Source organism: Mustela nivalis, assembly GCF_964662115.1.
Source record: "Mustela nivalis genome assembly, chromosome: X".
NCBI classification, from domain to species: Eukaryota; Metazoa; Chordata; class Mammalia; order Carnivora; family Mustelidae; genus Mustela; species Mustela nivalis.
In genome coordinates this window covers 25,875,052-25,900,417 of record NC_139040.1, presented here as the reverse complement: position 1 = coordinate 25,900,417, position 25,366 = coordinate 25,875,052, and the positions used below count along the sequence as shown (strand labels likewise).

At 41.1% G+C, this 25,366-nt stretch overlaps 1 long non-coding RNA gene and 1 pseudogene across 2 annotated transcripts; one reads left to right on the top strand and one right to left on the bottom strand.

The window, feature by feature from the left end:
* The first annotated feature begins 690 nt into the window (after window positions 1-690).
* LOC309856308 lies at window positions 691-25,135 on the top strand. Its single transcript, XR_014307150.1, has 2 exons — window positions 691-853; window positions 24,811-25,135. It is a non-coding gene; the product is annotated as an uncharacterized lncRNA (long non-coding RNA).
* On the bottom strand, window positions 12,479-13,015 carry LOC309856245 (mitochondrial import inner membrane translocase subunit TIM16 pseudogene; annotated as a pseudogene). The gene has a single exon. The product of its transcript is annotated as a mitochondrial import inner membrane translocase subunit TIM16 pseudogene (transcript).
* Window positions 25,136-25,366: the final 231 nt, after the last annotated feature.

The following is a 25,366-nucleotide window of genomic DNA, read 5'->3' as shown; positions in this document are numbered from 1 at the left end:
ACTATAGGGCAGATTCCAGATTCTGATCTACAGGGTCTGTCTTTTGAAAACAACAACAACAAAAAAAAAACAAAAAAACCTAACTCAGCCACCAGCAGCTGGTGACAACTAGCTTGGGAGCTCTGGCTCTCCTAAACCCTATCTGATTGCCCCAAACACTAAAAAGATCAATAATCCGTGCCTACTTCTAATCCACTGAAAGCACCCCAGTGTCAGGACCCATGGACTGGAAAGCTCTGCTTTATCTATGAAATCTTTCACTAGAATTCCATGAGGAGATGGCAGGAAATTTTGCCATTTGAGGCCTTCAGAAGAAGGATGTCTCACTGGCACTCTTGCTTGCTGTCTCTCAACCCCTCTCTCTAAAGTGCTCCCAGTATTTGTTCTTCAGCCCCTCCAGCATTCCCACTTCTTTGGGAAACTGTACTCGTGTCCTCAAGAGAAGGTTTTGGTTTCTTCATCTGAGTAGAGATGGATGCTTGCCACTACCCAGGGCAGCCAGGCTTTGAGGCTGAAGCCTATGGGTGGCGTGACCTGCCTGCTGCTGAGTACAGCAGTACTTCTGTTCCTACCCCCAATACTTAGAGAGGTTTCTGCGCCAGCATATGTCTCAGCCACTATGGCACCCAGGATGGGGTTGGACTGCTGGACTCCTAGCAATGCTGTGTTTTAGCAACAGGGACAACAGCTGAAGAAAACATTTCCTAGGTGGACTGAGCGGGCTTCCAGCTTTCTTTCCTCAAGTCGACAGAAGCCAGTACTGACCCTTTGAAATGAGTATGACCCCTGAGTTTCATAGGACCCTTGCAAGAGGAGGCACCCTAGAGAGTGAAGAAGCATATTCTAATGATGGGTAAGCTGAGGGGCTAGGGATCATTTAATTAGAAAAGTAATAGAAATGTAATTGTTTTACTTCAAGCTAGAGAAGTGGTATAAATATTTTTGTACACTTTAAATGTGTTCTTTGCCAAAACATAATTGTCTTAAGCTATTATTGGCTCCTAGCACAACTGGTCTTAAGAGAGATGTGATAGCACATTAAAGTAGTGAAACAAAGTGGGCTGTGCTCTCTGTTAATCTCCCTGGTTGTAGACTTGAAATCTCACTGCAAACCTCACTTACTTCAGGCAAATAATCCTTGCTCTGTTAGCTTCCTCAGTCCTGGGTACCCTTGGAAAGATAGAGCTAAACTTCTGAGTTTTTATCCTATTTGTTAGTGGGTTCAGATTTATAGGATTTAATCCACAGTTGACCACTCAATTTACTGAAGTGCTCCTCCCATGGTCTGGCCTGTCTGGGGAACATGAGGAGAAGAGCCAAGTACAAAGGAATGTTAGAACCAGAGTCAAGGTCCTGGGAGTTGCCTTTTTTTCTTCTTCCTGGAATTATAAATATCACTTAGGTCATGAAACTGGTACCTGGGTGAACAGCCAAGTCACTGTCCGCCCTCAGCTGGGCTGGAATATCAGCTCACCAGTCTTGGTATTCATTTCTTGTTACCACACATACTTCCTCCTCTATGCTCTCCTTAGGCTCTTTAAGTTCTTCCCACCATAGTACTTACCACCCTGCTTACTTCTGTGTCTTTGCCTCTGTACTAAAAACTCAGTGAGGTCGGATCCTATGTCTGCCTTGTTTTTCACTGTATTCCATCACCTAGCATAGGGTCTGCTTGGCATAGAGTCAACATTCAATAAATATATGTTACATGAATTGAACTAAACTCTGTTTGCTTTGGTAACCCGAGCAAATGTATTTCTTTCTTGAATCCTCAGTTTTCCTGTCTGTAAACTGAGGGTAGGTAGCCCATAGGCTACTCTACAAGGTCTTTTTCCATTCTGACATTTAATGGTTTACTTTCTTCAAATCTCAGTCTCACTCTCAGTAACATTCCTCAGTGATGATGTCACTTTTCCATTTTGATAATTCCAGAATTGTCCAAAGTGAGATCTTGCAACATATCCTGTTCATTTCAAAATTATTTTGTATAAACTCCTTTTCCCCCTTTTATTACCTCTTGTTTCAAAGAAGGAAACTTTCTCCTCTCGCCCGAACTCCACTCCTCCATATTGTCTACCTCATCCTGCTGTTCGTCTCTGGGATCTTACTTTCACCTGTTTACTCAACACTTGTTGAACATCTCCTATGAACCAGATACCATGCTAGTCACTGAGGCTAGAACTTCAAACATCTAATATCTACTTTCAAAGAGCTTAAACTCTTCCTATACCATATCTCTATAGATTCTCTCAAATCTTAATCTTCAGCCTGGATACTTTTCCAAAACTTCAAACTCTCCATATGGATGTCCCACCAACCCCTTGCATCACAGGTAACATATCCCAAAATGTTTTCTCTTCTTGTAGATAGTCTTACTTTAGTTAGGTTTTCTATCATGCTCTGATCCAGGCAGATTTGAAGTCTGAATTATAGTTGCCTTTTATCTTTTTGCTATCTGTGATAGGCAAATAATGGCTCCCCACAAGATAAACACATCCAAATCCCTGCAACCTGTGGGTGTTACTTTGTATGGAAAAGGGACTTTGCAGATGTGATTAATAATATTGAAATAGCATAACTTAACACCAAAAATATCCAATTAAAAATGGGCAGAAGGGAAAAAATGTGCAGAAGATACGAACAGACATTTTCCCAAAGAAGACATACAGATAGCCAACGGACACATAAAAAGACACTCAACATCACTAATCATCAGGGAAATAAATGCAAATCAAGACCACAATGAGATAGTGCCTCATACCTGTCAGAATGACTAAAATAAAAAACAAGTGCTGGTGAGGATGTAGAGAAAAGGGAATACTTGTACCCTGTTGGTGGGAAGGCAACTGGTGCAGCCATGGTGGAAAACAATATGGAGGTTCTTCAAAAAATTAAAAATAGAATTACCATATGATCCAGTAATTCCACTGCTGGGTATTTACCCACGGAATATGAAAACACTAATTTGAAAAGACATATGCACCCCTATATTATTGCAGCATTATTTATAATAAGCTAAGATATGGAAACAAACGTTCATTTATAAATGAATGGATAAAGAAGATTAAAAAAAAAGATGTCATATAGATAACAATAGAATATTAGCCATAAAAAAGAATGAAATCTATTTGTGACAACATGGATGAATCTAGAGAGTATAATGCCAAGTGAAGTAAGTCAGTCAGGGAAAGACAAATACTGTATGATTTTGCTCATATGTGGAATTTAAGAAATAAAACAAATGAACAAAGGAAAAAAAAGAAACAAAAAAACAGACTCTTCAATGAAGAGAACAGATTGGTGGTTGCCAGAGGGGAGAAGGGTGGCAGAATGGGTGAAATAGGTAAAGGGGATTAAGTAGATTTATCATCATGAGCCCTAAGTAATGTATAGAATTATTGAATCATTATGTTGTACATCTGAAACTAATATAACACTGTGTGTTAATTTCAGTTGAATAAAAAAATAAAGAGGAAAAAAGACTTCCTTCCCCAATGAGCAGCCTATTTTTTTAACCGTGGTCAAGTTTTGATTGCATATATATATATTTTAAAGATTTCATTTATTTATTTGACAGAGAGAGAGAGAGTCTGTGTGTGTGTCTGTGTGTGTGTGTGTGCACAAGCAGGGGGAGGGACAGAGGAAGAGGGAGAAGCAGGCTCCCCACTAAGCAAGAAGCCTGATGCAGGACTCAGTCCCAGGGCCCTGGGATCATGACCTGAGCTGAAGGCAGATGCTTAACCCACTGAGCCACCCAGGCACCCTCCAAGTAACTATCTTAATTGTCTCTAATCTTCCTTGTGATGCTTTTCTTCCCTAGGGAAAAAAGAAAGAATGGGAATATAGATGGAACGATATTGGTCGTGAGTTGACAATTATTGAGAATGTTCCTCGCCCTATTTTCTTTACCTCTGTAGGTGTGTGTGAATTTTCCATAATGAAGGGTTTTGAAAAGACAAAAAAGTAAGAAGCCATGAATTCAGCCATTGCCGCAAACTAAGTTCAAACGCATTTCATACAGTTTAGGAACCAGCAGGAAGAAACCTTGCAAGTTGGAGCTTGTGGGTGTGAACTAGGGCCCACAGCTAAGGGTATTTTGAGAGGTAGCAGTGTGGTCACAGGCATTAATTTTGGATTACATAGTTTGTGGATATTGAGGTGAATGAGTGACTTTTTCCCTAAAAGTCATAAAGCCTATGACAAGCGGTTGAAGCAATATAGAGATCTGTGTGGAGAGGCTAGTGTGATGGTGACTTGACAATATCTTCGAGTAGTTCTTGCCATGAAGACTGGTACCTCCTGGTGGCTGACCTTCTGCTTCCTTTCCATCCTGTGAAATTCCCCCTATCAGCTCTGAGGGCCATTGTTGATTTTTCAGGAATTTTGTGAGTCAGATGATGTCACACTGGTAGCTTACAATAGGCCATCTTTGGAAGTATTTATTTATTTATTTACTTACTTACTTTTAAAGATTTTAATTATTTCTTTGACAGAGAGAGACACACACAGTGAGAGAGGGAACACAAGCAGGGGAGTGGGAGAGGGAGAAGCAGGCTCCCTGCTGAGCGGAGAGCCCGATGTAGGGCTTGATCCCAGGACCCTGGGATCATGACCTGAACTGAAGGCAGTTGCTTAAACAACTGAGCCACCCAGGAGCCCCAGCAGTATATATTTGATGGGAATAAATAAACACTACATATCAGACTTTTTGTTGTTGTTGCTGTTCTGAAGGGCTGGTCATTAAACATTTACCAGTGCACCACTGACAGTACCATTCCAGTAAATTCTTTTTTTATTCAGATTAGCCAGAGTTGGATTCTGCTACCTCTCTCTCTACCTTCTCCATGTAAAACAATTGGTTAAAAAGTGTACCTTGAAGAGTGAGAACAGCTTATTACTGCTGCTGCTTCTACGTGCTAAACAGGGCATGGGACTCTTTTAAAGTCAAGGACTCCACAGATACCAATGAAGTACTTAATTTCCTCTTATGATTGTCAAACAGCTTTCTGGAGAATTCTAAGTGACAGATACCAAAACCAGAGGCCCCGTAGAAGGCAAAACTGCCACAGCCTCTTTCTCACTACATTCCATGGTCTGTACCAAGTCTCTAGTCGTTTCTTCCACGTTCATGGAGATGGAGAGTACCGTGGGCTGCAACTGGCCTCCAGAACATTTCTCACATTTAGTGGTTCATTGATTCCCACTGTCCTTTCAGGTTTTCTCTCTGTTTTGGGAATCCAGTTTTCCTCTTGCATTAAGAAGACCTGGGTTGTACGTGTTACTGTCACTAACTCACTACGTCAATGTCGGCAAATCTCATCTTTTGAGATTGCAATCTGTAAATTCACTCGGGGCTCTGGGGTTCTCTAACTGTGCTCATTGTTGCTAGAGAAATGGAATTACTACTGATTCCTCTTCCCAGTCTGCTTTCATTACTCATCTTAAACAAGGTTTCAATTTAGATAATTTTTTTTTTTTAGTTAGATGAATTCCCTCCTGTTCTAAAGGTTCAAATAACATAGAGTTACATGTAGTAAAATGTAAGACTTCTTTATTCCTTCCCCATCGCCCCCTTTCTCTTCCTAGATGTAGCTATGGTTATTAGCTTATGTGTTTCCATCTAGTTCTTTTAAAAGACACTTGCATACATACATACATATACATGTATACAATTCACACACATACACATTCACACTTTTGTAAATGGACTCATACTATGCATCTTGGTTTGTCATTTGTGTTCATGGACTGAATCTGAGGGGACTGAACCAAAAGAATACTGGAGAAGAGATATTTATCTCTAGCTCCTTACTTCCTTCTCCAAGGCTGCCTGCGATTTTGCTGTCTAATTTTGTTCTCTCCTCCAAGTCCCAGACTCCTTCCCCTGCTCCCCGCACAAGCTAAGACCATTAGTCCTCCCCATCCAACACTTGGGCAGGGGAAGAAGCCAATTGCCAATGATGTTAGGATGAAATTTCTGTTTCTACAGTGTATTACAGGGTTTTTTGGTGCTATAATTTACTTAACTACTCCCCTATTGGGCACCCCATTTGTCTTTAGATTTTTACTTACATTGTGCAAAAACCATCCCTATAAATATATCTTTATACATGTGTGTGTGTCCATAAGTTAAATCCTTGGAGTAGAATTACTGAGTCGAAAGGAATGCACATCAAAAACGTTGAGAGATATTACCAATTGCATGCTAAAAGCTATGCCATCAATAGTATGTGAGTGCTTATTTTCTTACACCTTGTTGTCAATACTAGATATCCTCAATCTTTTTGCTTTTTTGCTAACTGATGGAGTAAGAAAAAAAAATCTCACTTTAATCTGTATTTCACTTGAAGGAGCAGGAGGCTGGCTGAGGACAAAGCAAAGGCTGGCGCCTTGCACCCCACCCCCCCCCTTCAGAGAAGTTGTACAATAGCTTCTTTAGTCGATCTTACTGTCTTGTGGAGATAATGGATGACCCCACTTTCTTTATGACTGGATTGGATGTTTCATGGTGGGCTCCCCTTATCTCTTGACAAGTTTTCTCACTTGCCAGTGATCCTCTGTAATCAGGATATTATTAAGGCTGGACCACTCAAAGGTCTTCTTATTGGTTTCATCCCTTAGTCATATTTATCCTAGAGGCCACCTCTGTTGAGGTGCAATTGCAAACAGATGCTTTAGCTAAGCATAGAACAGCCCTCCTCATAAAAAGAGCCTCAAAGTTCACTATAAAACAGTCCCTGACTGTAATGACTTCACATCAGGTCCAGATTTGTCTTAGAAGCCAAAGGCCACCAATGGATGATGGAGGCCGACTTACTAAATACTGGGCTACACTAACAGATATGCCAGAAATAATACTTAAAACTTGTCAGACTTTAAACCTAGTTACCTGTATGCCTGAACCTGACCACTGTACTTCTTTCTCTATAGAGCAAAAAAAAGGTTATTAATCTTGCTTACTCTATTTGTCCAGATTTAAGATGCCCCTGTTAAAAATACAAATGACAGTTGGTTTTCTGACGACAGTAGTTTTCATAGAAAAAAAAAAAAGAAAAAAGAAAAGCTAGGTGTGCCATAGTGCTCACTAGCACTTTGCAATTGCCAAAGCCTAAGAATAAACATTAATACTGACTCCAAATGTGCTTTCCTGGTACTACATGCCCATGGAGCTATTTGGAAGGAAAGGGGATTGCTGTCAAGCCATAACTCCCCAATCCAATATGGGTCTAAATTACAAGACCCTCCATATGGCTATACTAAGGATGGTGTGTATCAAATCTAGGATACATATTTGTGTTTCATACCCACACCCATTGGAGAGCTCACTCAAAATGCAGTTTTATGCTGGGAACAAAAGAATCATACGAGTGGTACTTGGGCAAATAACACACGATGTCTAGGATGGCTCACTAGAAGTGTGTTCCCAAATAATAGTACTTCAGGCTACTGAATGTTTTGCTACTGACTGGGTAAGGCGACCTGGCATTAGATGGCCAGCTCCAAACGGAACCCACTGGATATGTGGAACCAACCTGTGGCCCTGGCTTCCTCCAGGATGGGTAGGTCGCTGTACCTTAGGATTTGCCTGGATTCATGGGTGCATTACTAAAACCATCACCACTCCAGCTAATCTCCCCAACTTGAAACAAAGATGGACGCGATCTGTTTTTAAATGGTATGATCACTTAGCATCCATCTTTGTTCCATCTGCGGGACTAGAGGATGTCATGTGGCATGTAGAAGCCCTTAATAAATATACTACAAAGGCACTCAATGATTCACTAAATGGCATCTCCCAGCTTAATACCGAAGTGTCACAGATACGCAAGTCAGTCCTACAAAATAGGTTGGCTTTAGATGTCCTGACAGCAGCCCAGGGTGGCACATGTGCAATTATCAAGACAGAATGTTGTGTGTACATCCCAGACTATCACAAAAATATCACAGGACTAATAAAGGATATGAATGCCCAGATTAAGGCTCTACAAGGTCCCTCTCTCTCTTTTAGTGATTGGTTAAGTTCCTGGCTTGGAGGAGGGCTATGGCCAAATCTCCTTTTCGGGCTTCTTATTCTTATCGCCTTATTAACCTTAATACGTTGCTTTGTTCCATGTTTCTCTACTTGGTGCCGAGACTCCATTGCTACAATGACTACACCACGACAGACGATCCTTGTCGCGCGCGAGGACGCGCGCGAGGACGCCCGCGAGGACACCTCTTCACTATCAGCGCTGGATTCAGCTGCCTCCACCTTTCATAACTCCCTTATACATTCCTACCCTGATCAATATTGACCCCCAGTAGGTAGGGACAGCTCTACACCCCTATTCAGCACGAAGAAGTTATAGAAGATGAGACCTTCCACCTTCAACCCCCTTAAAGATTTAAGGGTCAAAGTTGTTCAGGGGGGAATGAAGGAGCAGGAGGCTGGCTGAGGACAAAGCAAAGGCTGGCGCCTTGCACCCCCCCCTGCACCCGCTCCCCTCCATATGTGTAGCATTCCTCAGGCACCCCTGACTGCCATAAAACGATAAATAGTTAATTTGCAGAGATCACAGTCCTGCAAGGTAGGAGTCTCCCTTGGTCTGCAAATGTCCTTGAGATTTACAACAAAGAAGTTACCTTATCAATAGCCCTAATGTCACCCTCCCCTCCATGAAAAACGGAAGGAGGCGGAGGTAGAAGGAAAAGTAAATAAAGTTAAATTTCTTCTAAACCTAAATCTCATTAACAAGGATGCTTGATAGCAGGAATGTAAGATTCCACCAGGAGACTCCCAATTGTCTTTACTTGATAAGTAACCAGGCCTTCAATATCCTGATAGTGCTTTTTTCGCATGTGTGGGCTAACCAGCCAGTTCTGCTTCTGTAAGATTGCTTTGTCTGCTTTTGTGCAGGGTCCCCTGACCCAATCCACTGACGCCAAGTATGCCTGTTCAAACTATCAATCAATCAGCTCAGCCCCACCCGAAACTTGTTTGTATCTGTCTATAAAAATCCTGTACCAACCCAGCTCGGGACCTCTCGGCGTTATCGGCAACGAGCGGCGCAGAGGTCCAGGTTCGAACCTGCAATAAACGACCCTTGCTGATTGGCTTTGACTCACGTCTCTGGTGGTCTTTTAAGGTGGGGGTAATACTCAATTGGCATTTCACACTAATAACTCGTGAGGTAACAGTCATCTATTTTTCATCTTTTAAAAAAGATTTCATATATTTTAGAGAGAGAAAGAGAGAGAGCGCAAGCAAGCACACAAATTGGGGAGGGAGAGGGACAAGCAGACTCCGCACTGATGAAGTTTTAGAATATAAGTAAGGTCTGGAGCCTACGACCAAGAAAGAATTATTAAGACGTCTCTGGTGCAAAAACATGTTTTTATTAAAGCACGGGGACAGGACCCATTGGCAGAAAGAGTTGCTGCCCCGTGATCCTGAGGAGTGGCTGATGATGTACTCAGGAGCTGGGAAGGTGAGGACAAAGAGGGTGTTCAGAAGGGCTGACATATGGTAAAGAAGACTGAGGTTACTGGAGACCCGGTTATTGTCAAGCCAAGCTGTGTTTTGTTTGTTTGTTTTTTCTCTAATGAGGTACCAACATGAAGGCAGTTGGGGATCTTCTGGAATTTAGGTTATTGTAAATCACTAGGACATTTGTAAGCTGAGGGAGACTCCTGTCCTGCAGGACTATGACCTCTATTAGTTAACCATTTGTTCTTCCTGTAGGGCAGCCAGGAGTTCCTGAGGAATGTCACAAGAGGGCTGGTTGTAGGGCGCCGGCTTCTACTTTGTCCTTAGCTAGCCTTTGCTCCCTCATCAGCTCTGATCATAGAGCCCAATGCAGGGCTTGATCCCATAACTCTGAGACCATGACCTGAGCCAAAGTCAAGAGTCATATGTTCAACTGACTGAACCACCCAGGGGCCCCACAACTATTTTTCATCTTAAGAATTGTCTGCGGTCCTGTGGCTGGCTTAGTTGGTGGAGCATGTGATTCTTGATCTCAAGGTTGTAAGTTTAAGCTCCATGTTGGGTATGGAGATTACTTAACAAAGTAAAATAAAATCTTAAAACAAAAAAAGAATTACCTGAAACATCAGTGAAATGGCAGAACAGGAAACTCCAAAAGTTCACCCCTCCACAAAAGCAATGAGTAAATCGGCAAAAACTGTTAGAACAAACTTTTTCAGAATTCTGGAAATTAATCAAATGCTTACAACAACCAGGGAAATGCTAAATCAAGAAACTATATCTATGAAACCAATATTACATTTATTAACTAACTAGAATTTAAACAAAATTTTGAAAAAAAAGAAACTAGATCTGAATCTCAGTAGGAGAGCTTTGTACCATTTAAACTTACCCTGTGCCTCTCCTCATTCCCAATCTTGGCAGAGACCTTGAACACAACAAGCTGCATTTTTGGTATAACCACCCAGTACTAAAGGGAGCAGAACAGACTTTATTCTTAAGAATTGTGATTAATTTTTTTTTAAAGAAGAGCCCAAATTGTGGTTAATTTTTTTGACCTGTCTGATTATCTCCCTGGGAGGATTAGCTCAAAGGGCTTACCTTCATTTTACCTAATATGGAACTCCCTCAGAGCTGAGGTGGGGCTGTTTGCTGAAAATATTGAAAGACAAATGTTTTAGCTACTGTTGCCTGGAGCAAGAGACAACAGTAGTGGCCAAAAATGGAAAACTGAAAAGCTTTGGAGGAGAGGCTGGAAAATGAGTTGCTTTTGGGGAAAAGGGCTTTGAAAACCTCCTATATACTCCTCGGAATCTAGAAGGCCACACGTATGTCCAAGATGGGGCACATGCTCAAGAAAGTACTGAGAAGGCCATAAGCTCTCACGTATGACTTACTCACAGTCTCTGTGCAAGCAGGTAATAAAGGGTCGGGCAGACTTGTTAACTACCTGAGTGTTGATGGCATACTACAATACACACAGAGCCCCTCAGCAATGACACAAGAGATTCGGGGTTTTGTTGTTGTTATTACAGGTATTTAAGGAATTCTCTGTTAAATCTCTAGCTGACCATTGGGGTGCCTCTGATGAAGTTCTAGAACCTAGGTGAGGTTCGGTGGGCTGAGGTCCGGAGCTGATGACCAAGAAAGAATTCTTGAGACATCTTTGGTGCAAAATGGTGGTTTATTAAAGCACGGGGACAGGACCCGTGGGCAGGAAGAGCAGCTGCCCTGGGTTGTGAGGGATGGCAGGTTACGTACCCTGTGGTTGGGGGAAGGTGAAGGGAAGGGAGGTTTCAATGGAGTTTTCATATGCTAAAGAGGGCCTACAAGGTTGCCCTTGGGGCTTGATCAATGTTGTCTTTAGACCAGCCATTAACATTAAGATAGTTGGGAGACTTTTTGGTGGGATGTCACAAGCCTGCTTTGTTAGTGAGATTTAGGACATTTGTAAGCCAAGGGAGACTCCTGTCTAGCAGGATTGTGATCCCAGCAAGTTAACTATTTGCTTATTGTTCATAGCAGTCAGGGTTGCCTGAGGGATGCTACACATATGACTGAGGGGGAGCGGATGGAGAGGGGCGTGCAAGGCGCCAGCTTTTGCTTTGTCTTCAGCCAGCCTCCTGCTCCCTCATCACCTCGGTGACTCAGTCTGTTGAATGTCTGCCATTGTTGTACCTGAGTTTTCACGTCTGAGAGACCACCAAGGAGCCAACACCGATGCAATCACACAAGGGTTTATTTAACTAACTTAAACTTGGGCCCAAGTACACCTGACACAGCGGAGCAGGGACTTGGACCCCGAGCTTAGTTAAGGCAGGGGTATTTATGGGTTCCTGTTACTAAAGCAGGGTGGGGGTTTCTGGAGCCAAAGCAGGGTGGGGGGGGTCTCTGGAACCAAAGCAGGGTGGGGGTCCTTAGAACTAAAGTAAAGTAGGGGAAAGTTCAGCTCTTGGGCACAGGGGTCTGAGATGGTGGAGCTAAGATGGCTGTACTTACGCTAAGGCTAAACCTGAGGTGGGATGGCCTTAATTTTTCTCGGCCTCCACACTGTCAGCTCTGGTTGTGATCCCGGGGTCCTGATCGAGTCCTGCATGGGGCTCCCTATTCAGTGGGGAGTCTGTTTCTCCCTCTCCCTCTGTGCTTGCTTTCTTGTTCTCTCACAAGTGAATAAATTTAAAAAAAATTTTTTTAATCACTAGCTGACCACTAAGTGTATAGAATGAAGAATTCAATGGCTGCCAGGAATATAAACCTTACAAAATTAGCTTAGAAAGGCCATTGAAGAAAGAACCAACCCTTCTCAAACTTTTCAAAATATAAAAAGTAGGGAACACTTCCTAACTCCTTCAACAAAGCTTGTATTATTTTGATACCAAAGCCAGACAAAGACATTCCAGAAAAGAAAACTACAGACCAATATCTTGTAGGAAGATAGATACAAAAATCATCAACAAAGTATTAGCAAACTGAATCCTGTATCATATTTTTTTTTTTTTGTGCACTGAGAAATGCAGAAAGGACATTTATTACCAAACTATAAATTAAAGGAGGTGGGCAGGGTGCAGTGGGGCGAGCTGAGCGGTCACGTTTTGGGCATCTGTTCCTTCTCTCTGTTCTCCTGGGCCTGGATCCTGAGCTCCTCCTGCAGGCGCTCCCAGGCTCGGACCACCTTGGACTGCAGGTAGAAGGAGCCACCCACGGACTTATCGTTCACCTTGAATAGGTGTTCGTAGTTCTTCTGGATCTCCTCAGGGCTCAGCTTGGAGACATTGAGAATCTGCTGGGCCTCCTGGAGGCTGAGGCCAGACAGGTTAGAGGCAGCTGCAGACTGGTGTCCAGCACGTCCTCGCGCATCAGCTGCCACCCGGCTGCCTGCAAACTCCTGCCGCAGCGCTCTTGCGAAGGCCCTGCCCACCACCTGCGCCCCCATCACAATGATCTGGGCCAGGTACTTGGCCATGGTGGCCGCTCCGCCTCGGAGTCGCGGGCTCCGGCTCCCTAGCCCCACGGTTCCAACTCAAGGGCGGCCGGCGGGTCAGAGGTCAAGGGCGAATCCTGTATCATATTAAAAGGATTATACACCATGACCATGTGGGATTTATGCAAGAGATGCAAGGGTAGTTTTAACATATAAAAATTATACAATGTATACACCATATTGGAGAATATTCCTTAACTAATATTCTCATATTAATAGAATGAAGGATAGAATCCCCACAAACTTATCTCAATTGATGCAGTAAAAGCATTTAACAAAATCCAATACCCTTTCATGAGAAAAATACTCAGAATACAAGGACTAAAAAGGAACTTCCTTAATACGATAAAAAGCATCCCTGAGGGCCATCTGGGTGGCTCAGTGGGTTGAGTGTCTGCCTTTGGCTCAGGTCATGATCCCAGGGTCCTGGGATTGAACCCTGAATTGGGCTCCCTGCTGGGCAGAGAGCTTGCTTCTCCCTCTCCCTCTTCTGCTCCCCCTGCTTGTGCTCTCTCTATGTGTCAAAGAAATGAACAAAATCTTTTAAAAAAAGCATCAACAGAAAACCTATAGCTAACATCATACTCAATAGTGAAAGACTGAACACTTGCTCCCTAAGATCAGACAGAAGACAAGGATGTTTGCTTTCTCCACTGCTATTCAACATTGTACTGGAAACTCTAACCAGAGCAATTAAGCAAGAAAAAAGTCATTCAAACTGGACAGGAATAAGTAAAGCTATTTTTATTTGCAAATGACATGAGTTTTTATGTGGTAACCTTGAAGAATCCATAAAATAATTGTTAAAACTAATAAATTTCAGCAGATTTGCAGAGAATAAGATCAACATACAAAAATCAACTTTACAGGGGCACCTGGTTGTCTCAGTTGGTTAAGTGTCTCACTCTTGATTTCAGCCCAGGTCATGATCTGAGGTTTGTGAGATGAAGCTCTGAGTCAGATTCCATGCTGAGCATAGAACCTGCTGAAGATTCTCTTTTTCCCTCACCCTCTGCCCCTCCCCCCACTCTCTCTTGCTCTCTCTCTCAAAAAAAAAAAATCAACTTTACTGGGACCCCTGGGTGCCTCAATCAGTAAAGCATTCAACTCTTGATCTCATCTCAGGTCTTAATCTTAGGGTGTGAGTTCACCCCTGCACCCAGCATGAAGCCTACTTAAGAAATAAAAAAAAATCAACTTTAGTTCTATGTACTAGCAATGAACAATCTGAAAATGAAATCAAGACAACAGTTCCATTATAACGGCATCAAAAAAAGATACTTAGGAATAAATTTAATTAAGGAGGTTTAAGACATACTAGAAACTAAAAAAGGTTGCTGAAAGAAATGAAAGAAGACTTAATGGGAAGACATCCTGTGTTTATGGATCGAAAGATTTAATACTGTTAGGAAAGCAGTGCTACCCAGAACGATCTACAGATTTAATGCAATCTCTATCCGAATCCCAATGGCATTTTTTTTTGCAGAAATAGAGAAATCAATCTTAAAATTCATATGGAATTACAAAGGACCATAAATAGCAGAAACAACCTTGAAAAAGAAGAATAATTTTGGAAAACTTACATTTTATGATTTCACAACTTAATACAAAGCTACAGTAACCACAGCAATGTGGTACTGGATTAAGTATACACATAGAGACCAAAATAATAGAATTGAGAATCCAGAAATACACCCATATATTATGGTCAATTGATTTTTGACAAGGGTACCAAGACCATTCAATGGGAAATAAATAGTCTTCAATAAATAGTGCTGGGGCAACTGGACATCCACACACAAAAGAATAAAGTTGGACCCCTACCTTATATCATATACAAAAATTAACTTAAAATGTATCAATCTCTGAATGGAAGAGCTATAAAATTCTTAGAAAGAAACATAGGTGTAAATCTTTGTGGCCTTGAATTAGGAAATGACTATTTAAATATGATACCAAAAGTACAGGCAACAAAAGAAAAAAATAGAGAAATTGGACTTCATCAAAATTAAAAACTTCTGTGCTTCAATGGAGACAATCAAGAAAGTGAAAAGAAAATTCATAGGATGAGAGAAGATATTTGGAAAGTATATGTCTGATAAGGGTCTAGTACCCAGAATATATAAAAACTCTTGCAACTCAACAAAAAGAAAAACAATCCAATTACAATGGGCAAAGGAATAGACATTTTCCAAAGAATATATACAAATGGCCTATAAGCATATGAACAGATGCTAAACATTGTTATTTACTGGGAGAATGGAAATCAAAACCATGATGGGATACTATTTCATATCCACTGAGATGGTTATAATAAACAACAACAGAAAATAACAAGATGTAGCAAGGATGTGGAGAAATAGGAACCCTCAAACATTGCTGGTGGGAATGTAAAACGGTGCAGCTGCTCTTGAAAACATTTTGTCAGCTCGTCTGTAAATTAAACATAGATTCACCATATGACCCAGCAATTCTATTCCTAGGTAAATATATACTTAAAAGAATTAGAAACATATATTCACATAAAAAACTGTACACAAATAACAGCATTATTCATGGTACCTGTAAAGTGGAAACAACCCAAATGTCCATCAAGTTATGAGTGCATAATAATGTGGTATATCCATGCCATGAAATATTATTCAGCCATAAAAATGAATGACACAATGTGAATGAACCTTCAAAGTATTATACTAAGTGAAAGTAGCTAGACACAAGAAGTTACATATTATCTGATTCCATTTACATGAAAAGTCTGGAATAGGCAAATTCATCAATTTATGTAGATTGTAGATTTACACAGAATATAGATTAGTGGTTACCAGGGGCTTAAGAAAGGAAGGAATGATTGCTTAATATTAATGGGTTACTTTTGGGAATAATGAAATGTTCTGAAATTTATGTAGTGGTGATGGTTACACAACATTGTGAATGTGTTAAAAACCCTTTAACAAAAAGAATTGTGTGCTTATGTTCTCTTTGGTTATATTTCTATTGTATAATTGGTGTTATATTAATTTGTGGAAACTCTTTATATTTGGTGGCTATTAACCCTTTGTTTTTATGCTGCAAATATTTTCTCCCACTCTATTGCTTATCCATTAAGTGTGTGTGTGTGTTTGCTGTAAAGAATTTGAAAAATTGGGCGCCTGGGTGGCTCAATGGGTTAAGCTGCTGCCTTCGGCTCGGGTCATGGTCTCAGGGTCCTGAGATCGAGTTCCGCATTGGGCTCTCTGCTCGGCGGGGGGCCTGCTGTCCTTCCTCTCTCTCTGCCAGCCTCTCTGCCTACTTGTGATCTCTCTCTGTCAAATAAATAAATAAATAAATAAATAAATAAATAAATAAAATCTTTTAAAAAAAAAGAACTTGAAAAATTTTACATAGTATTGTTTCAGGATTTTTTTCCTTTAGTGCCTGCTTTTCTTGGTCATGCTGCTTTGACGAATGAAGAGGTAGACCAGACGAAGAGTGGTGGGCAGCAAAGCAAATTTATTGGGTGATAGTACAAAGCTCCCAAAGAGGGAGGGCACCAGAGAGAGTTGCCATTAGAGTTTCTGACTCTAGGTTTTTGGGGTTTTTTATGAGATTGTTGGAAGACTGTTTTAATCTGATTAACCCTCCGTGTACCTGTCACTGAGTCAGGTTTTTGTCCACACACTCAGCTACCTATCAGGTAGTTGTTCATGAGAGAAAGTATAGAGGACTCCTTCCAGAGTGGTGTAGAATAACGGGGTGGGGTCTTTTTCCTTTTAAAGGTAGTTTTTTCTTAGGATGGGGAGCCCCTTGCCACTGTCTGCCCTTTTTCTGACTATCCTCCATTAGCGTGATGGCTTCTGAATTTGAAACTTAAGATATTTTCGATCCCTAAACTATAAAAATGTTTTCAACATTTCCCTCTAATGCTGTTGAGCTATTTTTTAAATGTAGGGTTTAGAAGAGTCTGGAATTTTTATATGTTGGGCATCATGTGGGAGTTTAACTATTTCTCTCCAAATGGCTCCACACAATTCACTGAATAATTCATGCTTTCCCCACTAATTTGAAATGTTCCCTGTACATATTTTGATAATAACATTGAGAATGTTAGCAGTCTTTCACACTTAGGTCTTCCAGATATTCCTACGTAACAACTGATGGCCAGTGTAGTGTATATTAATTATAGACACACAAAAATAATATTTATACCTATGCAGTTATTTTAACTTTTTCTCCTCAAAGGGCACTTCTATATCACTTAAATTATTTGATTTTCTTAGCAGTTTTTTAAATGGTAGATGTATTTGCTTACTTGGGCTGTCAAAACAAGATACCATAGACTTGGTGCTACAAACTACAGAAGTTTGTTTTATCACAGTTACAGAGACTGGAAATCCAAGATCAAAGTGTCAGTGGGGTTGGTGGCTGATGTGGACTCTTCCTCTGGGTTGCAGATGGCTACCTTCTCACTGTGTGCTCACATGGCCTTTCCTTGATGTGTGTGCATGAAGAGAGAGAGAAAGAGAGTGGTGGGGAAGAAGAGACCCTGGTGTCTCTTTCCATAAGGACACTGATCCTATCAGATCAAGGCCCCATCCTTATGACCTTATTTAACCTTAGTTACTTCCTTAGCGACTCTATCTGGACATACACTGAGGGCTAGGTTTCAACATAGGAATTTGGAGGTCACAAGCATTCAATCTATAATATTCCACTCTTGGTCCCCCCAAATGTTGTTCTCACATGAAAAACACATTCATTTCTCCCCAACAGCCTCAAAGTCTTAGCTTATTCCAGCATCAACTCTAAAGTTTAAAGTTCAAAGTTTTATCTAAATTTCATCTGAATCAGATATGGGGAAGACTTGAGGTATGATTCATCCTGAGGCTAAGTCCTCTCCAGCTGTGAACCTGAAAAACCAAAAAGTTATCTGCTTCCAAAATACAATGGTGGGACAGGAAAAAGATAGCTCTTCCTATTCCAAAAGGAAGAAATCAGAAGGAAACAAAGAGTGACATGTCTAAGAAGAGACATTAAGGAATTGGTCCCATTTATAATTGTACCAAAAAACCTTAAGATACCTAGGAATAAACCTAACCAAAGAGGCAAAGGATCTGTACTCAGAAAACTGTAGAACACTCATGAAAGAAATTGAGGAAGACACAAAGAAATGGAAAAACGTTCCATGCTCAAGGATAGGAAGAACAAATGTGGTTAAAAATGTCTACGCTTCCAAGAGCAATCTATATATTCAATGCAATCCCTATCAAAATACCATCAACATTTTTCTAAAAGCTAGAACAAATAATCCTTAAAGTTGTATGGAACCAGGAAAGACTCTGAATAGTCAAAGGAATGAAAAGCTGAAAGAAAACCAAAGCTGGTGGCATCACAATTCCGGACTTAAGCTCTCTTACAAAGCTGTGATCATCAAGACAGTATGGTACTGGCACAAAAACAGACCCATAGATCAATGGAAAAGAATGGAGAATCCAGAAAAGGACCCTCAGCTCTATGGTCAACTAATTTTTGACAAAGCAGGAAAGAGTATCTGACGGAAAAAATGACAGTCTCTTCAACAAATAGCACTGGGAAAATTGGACAGCCACATGTAGAAGAATGAAACAGGACCATTTTCTTACACCATACACAAAAACAGACTCAAAATGGGGCACCTGAGTGGCTCAGTCAGTTAAGTGTCTGCCTAAGGCTTAGGTCATGATCCCAGGGTCCTGGAATCAAGCCCCACATCAGGCTCCCTGCTCAGTGGAGATTGTGCTTCTCCCTCTCTCTCTGGCCCTCCCCTCGAATTTTGCTCTCTCGCTCTCTCAAGTGAGTGAATAAAACCTTAAAAAAAATAGGCTCAAAATAGATGAAAGACCTAAATATGACACAGGAATCCATCAAAATCCTAGAGAATACAGGCAGCAACCTTTCTGGCCTCGGCTGCAGCAAGTTCTTGCTCAGCACATCTCCAAAGGCAAGGGAAACAAAGGAAAAAATGAACTCTTGGGACTTCAAGATAAAAGCTTTTGCACAGCAAAGGCAATAGTTGACAAAACCAAAAGACAACAGACAAAATAGGAGAAGTTATTTGTAAATGTTTTATTAGATAAAGGGCTATATCCAAATTCTATGAAGAACTTATCAAACTCCACACCCAAAGAACAAATAATCCAATCAATAAATGTGCAGAAGACATGAACAGATATTTCTGCAAAGAAGCTAAGTATAGAGATTACAAATGACCAGCAGACACATGAAAAAATGCTCAACATCACTCAGCATCAGGGAAATACAAATCAAAATCACAACGAAATACCACCTCACATCAGTCAGAATGGCTAAAATTAACAAGTGAGGAAACAAAAGATGTTGAAGAGGATGCAGAGAGATCGCTTCTCGGCCTTTTGGCTAAGATCAAGTGAAGAGGATACAGAGAAAGGGGAACCCTCTCACACTGTTGACAGGAATGCAAGCTGGTACAGTTACTTGAGAAAACAGTATAGAGTTTCCTTAAAAAGCTGAAAATGGAGCTACCCTACAACCCAGCATTTGCACTACCAGGTATTTATTTCAAAGATACAAATAGAGTGATCCAAAGGGGTACCTGCACCCCAATGTTTATAGCAGCAAAGTCCACAATAGCCAAAGTATTAAAAGAGCCCAGATATCCATTGGCAGAAAAATAGATAAAGAAGATGTGGTATACACACACACACACACACACACACACACACACACACACACACACAATGGAATATTACTCAGCCATTAAAAATGAAATCTTGTCATTTGCAATGATGTGGTTGGAACTAGAGGGTATTGAGCTAAGTGAAATAAGTCAATCAGAGTAAGACAATTATCATATGATCTCACTTATATGTGGAATTTAAGAAACAAAACAGAGGATCATAGAAGAAGGGAGGGAAAAATAAAAGATGAAATTAGAGAGGAAGACAAACCATAAAAGACTATAAATCATAGGAAACAAACTGCAGGTTGCTGGAGGGGAGGTGGCTGGGGAGATGGGGTAACTGGGTGATGGGCATTAAGGAGGGCATGTGACGTGATGAATACTGGGTAATATTAAGACTTACGAATCACTGAACTCTACCTCTGGAAGTAATAATACACTACATGTTAACTGAATTTAAATAAAAAGAGACTGACATGTCTATTATGTTGAGGGATATATGCCAGTCAGAGAAAGGCAAATACCAAATGGTTTCACTCATATGTGGAGCTTAAAACAAAATAAATGAACATGGGGGAATAAAAGAGAGGTAAAACATAAAACAGGTAAAACATAGGTATAGAGGTAAAACATAACTATAGAGAACAAACTGAGGGTTGCTGGAGGGGAGGTGGATGGGGGATGGGTGAGATGGGGGTTGGGTATTACGGAGGGCACTTATGATGAACACTAGCTATTGCATGTAAGTAATGAATCACTAAATTCGACCCCTAAAACTAATATTACATTGTATGCTAACTAACTGGAATTTAAACAGAAACTTGAAACTAGGGGAAAAAAACCCAAAATAAAGCCCTAGCAAGGCAAATTCCATTAGGGTTTAAAGCTTAAGGATAATCCTTTTTGGCTTGGTGCTCTGCCTTCCGAACCAGCTGGGTCCTGCAGTCTTGTCCCCATGTCCCTAGGCTATGCTCCTGCCCCTGAAGTTCTGCTAGGTGGTGTTACAGTCTCTGTGTCTCTGCAGGTGAGAGGGGGCGGTGCCTCACTCTCAAGGCTTTGCCGGGCAGCCCTGTTTCCAGAGCTCTAGGTTGTGGCAGCCTGGTGTCTTGAAACTTTAAAGGTGGGCCCACCCTCTAAAACCAAGGAGGAATCAACTTTTTCCCCTGGGTCTGTGCTGGGAATGGTGGCCCCTGATGATATTTGGATCACTTTCAGAATCCTTCTTTTCTTTTCTTGAAGGATAACACAATGTATAGCAGATAGCTCTAGGGCAACTTCCTGTAGAATCCAAGAAGTTCAACAGCCTTTCTTCATTTTGTGGCCTCCATCCCCACTTCAGTGGGAACTGGCAGGGTTTCTGCTGGTTAATCCCATAATAAGCCACACCCTTTATGTTCCCTCCAGAACATGCTCTTCCATTTTTTTTGCCTTATGGACAGGGTGATAATTTTCCAAATCTTCAAGTTCTGCTTCCTTCTTGCTTAACAATTCCTTTAATTTCTCTCTCTCCTCTTGCATTTTTCTATAAGCAGTCAAGGAGATCCAGGCCACACCTCCAACAATTTGCTTCGAAACTTCATCAGTTAAATACCCAATTTCATTGTTCATAAGTTCTGTCTCTTACACAGCACCAGAACACAATTCAGACACATTCTTTGCTGCTTTATAGCAAGGGTCACCTTTTTTCCTGTTTCTAATTAGCCTGCTCCTCATTTCTGTCTCAGATCTCAACACCATGGACTTTAATATTGATATTTCTACCAACATTCTGTTCACTGTTATTTATATATTCTCTAAGAAGATGAAGGCTTTGTCTACAGCTTTTCTCTTTTCTTACTAAGCTCTCACCAGAATCACCTCTAACATATTTCTACGATTAGTCCCTTTATGACAATCTAGGCGTTTTCTAGCCTTTAGCTCAAAACTCCTCCAGTCTTAGTCCATTACTCAGTTTCAACACCATTTCCACATTTTTAGTTAGTTGCTACAGCAGCACTCCCTTTCGTAGTAACAAAATTTACATTAGTCAGGGTTCTCCAGACAAAGAAACAGATTGCCAGCCCTAATTTGGGTGGGCCTCACCCAATCGGTTGAACACTTGCACAACACATATGGTTTACCTTCCTGTAAATAAGATGGAGCTTCTCCTGCCTGACTGCCTTTGAGCTGGAAAACCTGTTTTTTTTCCTGCCTTTGAACTCAAACAGAAACATTGGCTCTTTCTGGGTTTTAAGCCTAGTGACATTCAGACTGAAACTATACCTTTGACTCTCCTGAGCATCTAGAGGGCCAACTATAGATCTAAGAACTTCTTAGTTTCCATAATCATGTGAGGCAATTTCTTTCTTTTTTTTTTTTAAAGATTGTATTTATTTTATTTGACAGAGAGAAATTACAAGTACACTGAGAGGCAGGCAGAGAGAGAAAGAGAAGGAAGCAGGCTCCCTGCTAAGCAGAGAGCCCGACGCGGGACTCGATCCCAGGACCCTGAGATCATGACCTGAGCCGAAGGCAGTGGCTTAACCCACTGAGCCACCCAGGCGCCCCGAGGCAATTTCTTATAAGAAAAATCTCACTGTCTTTCCAAACACACACACACACGCACACACACACACACACACACACACACCGTATTGGTTCTATTCTGTTTCTCTGGAGCACCCTAATATAGTTGGTGAAGCAAGTGTTATTAACCCCATTTTGTTGATGAGTAAGTTGAATCCTGAGAGTTGTTAGTGTTGCTAAATACAGGTCGTTAAGTAAATTAGAGACTATGATGCATCTTTCAGATTGCAGCCTCTTGTCTACTCTGCATCTCTATTGAGGATGCACATGGTGAGGATCATACCTCTCCATTTTTTATACTTTATCAACTCTTCTGAACAAACTAGAGTTCCTCTTAGTTCTTTGCATTAGGTTAATAGTGAATAGCAAATGCCCTCTCACTTTAATACCCCCTTGAAAGTAATTTCTCTGTTTAGGAGTCTACAACTTGTGCCCTGTGGGGAGTCCTAGGAGCCCAACCTCTAAGACAACACTTTATTACTTAGTGGCTTTTGGGGGTGCCTGGGTGGCTCATTCAGTTGGGCATCCAACTCTTGATTTTGGCTCAGGTTGTGATCTCAGGGTCGTGAGGCAGAGGCCGGCATCAGGCTCTGTGCTCAGCAGGGAGTCTGCTTATGATTCTCTCTTTCTGCTCCTCCCCCTGCTTGCTCTCTTAAAATAAGTAAATTTAAAAAAATAAAATATTACTTAGTGATTTTTAAAAAAATATTTTATTTATTTATTTGACAGACAGAGATCACAAGTAGGCAGAGAGGCAGGCAGAGAGAAAGAAGGAAGCAGGCTCCTCACTGAGCAGAGAGCCTGATGCAGGGCTCCATCCCAGGACCCTGAGATCATGACCTGAGCCAAAGGCAGAGACTTTAACCCACTGAGCCACCCAGGTGCCCCTACTTAGTGATTATTTATTTATTTATTTTTTAAAAGATTTTATTTATTTATCAGAGAGAGGGGGGGAGAGAGCAAGCACAGGCAGACAGAGTGGCAGGCAGAGGCAGAGGGAGAAGCAGGCTCCCTGCTGAGCAAGGAGCCCGATGTGGGACTCGATCCCAGGGTGCTGGGATCATGACCTGAGCCGAAGGCAGAGGCTTTAACCGACTGAGCCACCCAGACGCCCCCTTAGTGATTTTTTAATACGAAATACTTTCTTCCTAACCTTATGTAGCTCTTAGAAGAAGACTCCATTCCTTTGTCCTCCCTTCCTTTCCTGCATCCATCCTGCCTTCTGTTGGCATTAGCACCCAGGTTTCATTTGGGGAGATCCTCTGTTTATATACTAGATAAAGACTGGCAGGAATATTAATTAAGACACGCTATCCTCTCCTAGCTCAGGAGTAGTGAAGGAGAACCAATCTAGGTCAATTAGAAGCGTCCTCTTGAATTTGATTCACCAGTGGAATAATACAAAGACGGGATGAAGCAGCAAGCAGTTCTTGCTTTGGTGCCTTCTGGATGCTTGGTTTCTTTTTTTTCTTTTAAAGATTTTATTTATTTGTTTGACAGAGAGAGATCACAGGTAGGCAGAGAGGCAGGCGAGCGGGGGAAACAAGCTCCCCACTGAGCAGAGAGCCCGATGTGGGGCTCCATCCCAGGACCCTGAGATCATCACTGGAGCCGAAGGCAGAGGCCCAACCCATTGAGCCACCCAGGCACCCTGGATGCTTGGTTTCTGAAGATCTGGGTTCTCTAGGCTTTTCTTGAACCTTTTTGCTCCCCTCTAACCTTCAAATAATTCCTCTTTTTCCCAAGCTAACAAGAATTGAATTTTATTATTCATAACAAAAAACCCCCAGCTTATATAAAGGTTATTCATTCATTCAGCAAATATTTATTAAGTCTTTAGTATTTGCCGAGCCCTGTGCTAGTCACTGGGGAGGTTTCTAAGTGCCTGATAGGCGGGTCTCTTTTCGTCAATAAGAAAGAAAACTAGAGTTTAATACTACAGGCCTAGATTATGAGTACCTGGAAAAAATGAAACTCTAGGAAGCAAGAGAATAATTAACAATCATTAAATAAAGTTTAATAGAAACAATAAAAACCTGAATATTGGAATTGTAATACTTTTCTCTAATGGAAATAATTAGTTCACAGCTGTAATAATTTTCAACTTTGTAACAAGTTTCTTTAGAAGTCATTCCTAGTGTTATATTCTGGAGCAGGTTTGAGTAGATCCCTGTTGCTAATCACTCAGGAACACATTACATGGTGTTGCCCATATGAGGAGCAGGCCCCATCACAGAACAACGCCGATTATTTGAGGCATCTGTGCTTGTGATTTATTAATAGCCATGGGGGTGGGTAAGATACTCGGTATTTCAGGCATTTAAAAGATGACGGAGTAGTTTGAGGGAACAAGTGGTTTGGCAGAGTTAAATACGGTTTCTTCTCTACTGCACGCTGTGGAAATATTACATTTTCAGCCCTGATATTATCTTAAAGCTCTTGGAATTGTGGATGCTGTTCCATTAATGATTTTAACAACTTCAGGGGCTTGGTAATTGGCTCCAACGTGACCTTTTTGTTGGAACATTTAGGCTCTCCTTTCAGATTCCAGACGGAGAACTGGTGTGGATTCTCTGGCGTCATTGATTTGGAGCTCAAATTTAAAAGCATTATTTTCTCTTGCAGAAACATCTGAATTCATAGCACACGTAGCTCCTGACCCGCAGCCAAATGTGTCTTTGAACTGGACTTTGGTTTCAACTGCCAATGTAAGAACATCAGTCTCTTGATCTTCCACCAAACATTCTTCTCGCATGTTCATGTTCCTTTGCCCTTGAAAGAGCCTATCCTTCCTACTGGCCCTTACATGGGTGTGTCTTGGAAAAATTCTTATTTAACAATGTTCTTGGTGATGCGAAACTAATATTAATCTAAAACGTTTGGGATAAATCTTGTGGTATTTCTTTGTGATCAGAGACAAGTAAAATTAAAAATTAATAATTTTGAAAAATAATGAATTTATTCATTCAAAAACCAGTGAAATTTGTGAACGTCCTCTTCATCCACGGCAGTGAAGCACAATTCATAAAGTGTAAATTTCTTAACTCACACATGTCTTGAAAATGATGGACTGCGCAACTCAACACGGAAGAAAAAAAAATAACTGAGGTGCCCTATAAGTACTCAAAGTTAATTTTGTCAATATAATGTGTTCTCACTTCAAATAGGTGAAATTTCATCC